At 43.1% G+C, this 3,221-nt stretch overlaps 1 non-coding gene across 1 annotated transcript; it reads left to right on the top strand.

Annotated features, from left to right (window-relative positions):
- The first annotated feature begins 2,898 nt into the window (after positions 1 to 2,898).
- TRNAS-GGA (transfer RNA serine (anticodon GGA)) lies at positions 2,899 to 2,974 on the top strand. The gene has a single exon. It is a non-coding gene; the product is annotated as a tRNA-Ser (tRNA).
- The last annotated feature ends 247 nt before the right edge of the window (positions 2,975 to 3,221 follow it).

Below are 3,221 nucleotides of genomic sequence, written 5' to 3'. Positions count from 1 at the left end.
ACTGTGTTTCAGACCCTGGGATGGGGTTGGGAGGAATGTGTTGATGTAAAAATATACTTACTAAAGAAAGATACAAGAATTGCTCTAAAACAAATATCTGCCTAGAGGCAGGTGGAGAGACTTGAACAGTGAGATGACATGGAGGTAAACAGTGAGAACACAACGGGGAAACAGGGCCCCTCGAGAAGTTTATACGTGAGTTGTGAGAAGTCAATAAATAGATTATAATTCCATCTTTGAATTAAATTTTGCTACATATGGTGAATGCTGATTTAGTTCATAATATTGATTAGTTTATATGTTTTTTCCCTATTTCCTTGTGTCTTTTTTTCTCCACTATTTATTTAGAAATGGGGGTCATATATTTATTTCCCCCTCAATTTTCATGAGTGCTTAGAAAATCAAATTTTAATAGTAGACCGGTGTTTAGAACTTTGGCAAAGTGTGTTAACTGTTCAACTCACATCTGTTTCACATCTGGCAAAATCAGGTGAATTAAATCCTATCTCCTGCACTGGATTAGAGACAGAGACTAGGTCTGGGGTGTGTGTGTGTGTGTGTGTGTGTGCGCGCGCGCGCGAGTGCGCGTGCACATTTTCTTGTTATCACTGCACACCAGCCTAAAATAGCCCCTTCCAGGTCAAAGTCATCACAATGGTGATTTTCAGTTGCTTTCCAGGCACGTAGTGCAGTCAAAGAAGATTTTCACATAATCAAAGTTGGATATTACTGGGGAGATCAAAGGAGCTGGTGATGTGGAGAGCAGGTGTGCCAGGCTTCTTTAGTGGATCTGAGAATGCAATTAACCAGCAAATGAGCCCTTGTAAACCCCGGCTTCCTGGACAGATGAACAGAACAAAAGACACTGAGAAGCGTGGCCGAGGGCGACTCCTGCACCCTCGTGCTCGGGGATACCTGCCCCTGTTCTTGGACTTTAGAAAAAGAGAGACTGACTAGGGGCCGCAGAGTCAAAACAATTATGCAAATATAAGTGACTTGAGGAGAAAATAAAAGATAAGTGGCTTTTGTAAAGGCTCTTTTTACAGGAGAGATTTTCTTCTCTCTGTCTCAATAGCACCCACTTAGGGTCGAAAAGGATGAATGGCAACCGAACCAACTTCTGCAAAATTATAGAGCAACAAGGCGTAACCACTTGAAGTTAAAATGGCAAATCCAAAGGCTACTCACTAGCAGACAAAGTTACAGTCACAAAATTGGTCTTAGTTTTGTCCGTTTTTAGCCCTGGAAGAACTAGTGACTTGAATGCTTTGAGTTTCTACTTGCTTATTTGTAAAGTTTTAACAATAATAACATTGTTGTCATAATAGTGATGATAGTAGTTAAAACAATTTAAAGACATACTTCCCTTGCAGAGCTATTATGAGAATTAGGTGCGAGTATGTCAACAACCTAATCATGGCACATTGGCCATCATAAATCTGTGGTAATAATATATTCACCAATATCTGTTACTATTTGCTATGTACATGATTTGCAATGAGGTCATAATCTCTGTTCTCAAGAAATTTATGTTGTACAAGGATGTTCAGAAAAGTTAACACATAAATGGAACAGGTAACCCAGTCTTATGGCAACTCAAGATGCCTATTAAAAGCAGTTTAATAGGCAAAAGAGAAAGAGATTACCAGCAGAGAAAATGCATGGGCTATAGTATCAGCGGTCTGGCTGACTGTAGGGTGCAGCCTCGCACAGCAGAGCGGGGCTACCTAAGCCTGGTTTCCCAGACCCTGATAAATATTTGCCAACTACATAACCTTGGGAAATTAATTCTTGGGCATAGTTTTCTCATCTGTAAAACTGAATTAATCTGAACTTAAAAAGTTGTTGCACTATGTTGGGCAGATAAAATATATTATGCTCACTTTGTTAAAGATGGCGCTGGCCACATGGAAGCCCATCACCCAGGTGATGGTATTGGTTGCCCTTCTTGCTTGGGATGGGCATGATTATATTAATGTGTGTCGGGGGTGGGCTGTGGGCAGGCAGGATCCTTGTGGCCTGGGGCTTGGTTTTAGGACTAAGCCTTTCCCACCCTTCTTGATGTGGGGTGGTGCACTCTCATGAGGAATTCCATTATGTCTCAGATAAGTGACTTTGTATCAGAGACTTCCTTGTTTGTATATTGGATTAAAGGGTTTGATTTCTGCACTCTAATGTGGGGGCAGACCAGAAGCTTGCTCTCTCTCGGTTCCTGAGATTAGCATTAGAGGAGAGAGCAGAGAGAGGCAGCCAAGATAGTGGAATGTTAAAGGAGAAGCTAATTTGTGCAGAGTTTGTATAGAGAGAAGGAGATGGGAAACAGAGGTGAATAAGGCTGGTGAGCTAGAAACCTTTGATTCTAGGAAACTCGGATATGTCAGTAGCTTTGTGAGCACTGAATGAGTGGGTTTTGAAGCCCAGTGTGTGTTTTTACTTGCCCATCAGGTGCAAGCTAGGATTAAAGCTAATGGCCCATCAGTTATTGACTCCATTGTTTCATTACCATCTGTCCAAATCTAATGCAAACCTGCATGGCCCAGGCAGCTGTGATAGTGGCCATAGATACTGGCTTTACACACTATTAAAAGACTTGTATTCTATAGTTCTATAGTAGAGTATGCCTAGTAAAATGCTAGCTGTTACTATTATTATTTTACCGTAAGTATTGTTGCTGTTAACATAGCATTACCATCAACATCATTAGCATCACTACCACCATCATCCGTCAGGGAAGTATAACAATTTGGTTGGCAAAGAGAGTTCTTAATACAAAATCTTCATGTTCGCCTGCTATGTCACATTTTGTTCATCATAAAAGCACATCCACAAATGTCATTGGCAGAAAAGATGATCAGATTGACTTCTATCTCTACGATCTTTCTAAAATTCAAAATCCTGGCCCTGGCCAGTTGGCTCAGTGGTAGAGTGTCGGCCTGGAGTGCAGAAGTCCCGGGTTCGATTCCCGGCCAGGGCACATAGGAGAAGCGCCCATTTGCTTCTCTACTCCCCCTCCTTCCTCTCTGTCTCTCTCTTCCCCTCCCGCAGCCAAGGCTCCATTGGAGCAAAGATGGCCCGGGCACTGGGGATGGCTCCTTGGCCTCTGCCCCAGGCGCTAGAGTGGCTCTGGTCGCAGCAGAGCGACGCCCTGGAGGGGCAGAGCATTGCCCCCTGGTGGGCTGAGCTTCGCTCCTGGTGGGCATGCCAGATGGATCCCGGTTGGG

This window comes from Saccopteryx bilineata, chromosome 9, assembly GCF_036850765.1.
Source record: "Saccopteryx bilineata isolate mSacBil1 chromosome 9, mSacBil1_pri_phased_curated, whole genome shotgun sequence".
Lineage (NCBI taxonomy): Eukaryota > Metazoa > Chordata > Mammalia > Chiroptera > Emballonuridae > Saccopteryx > Saccopteryx bilineata.
Note: the sequence above shows the minus strand (reverse complement) of the source record. Positions and strands in the feature narration are given on the sequence as shown.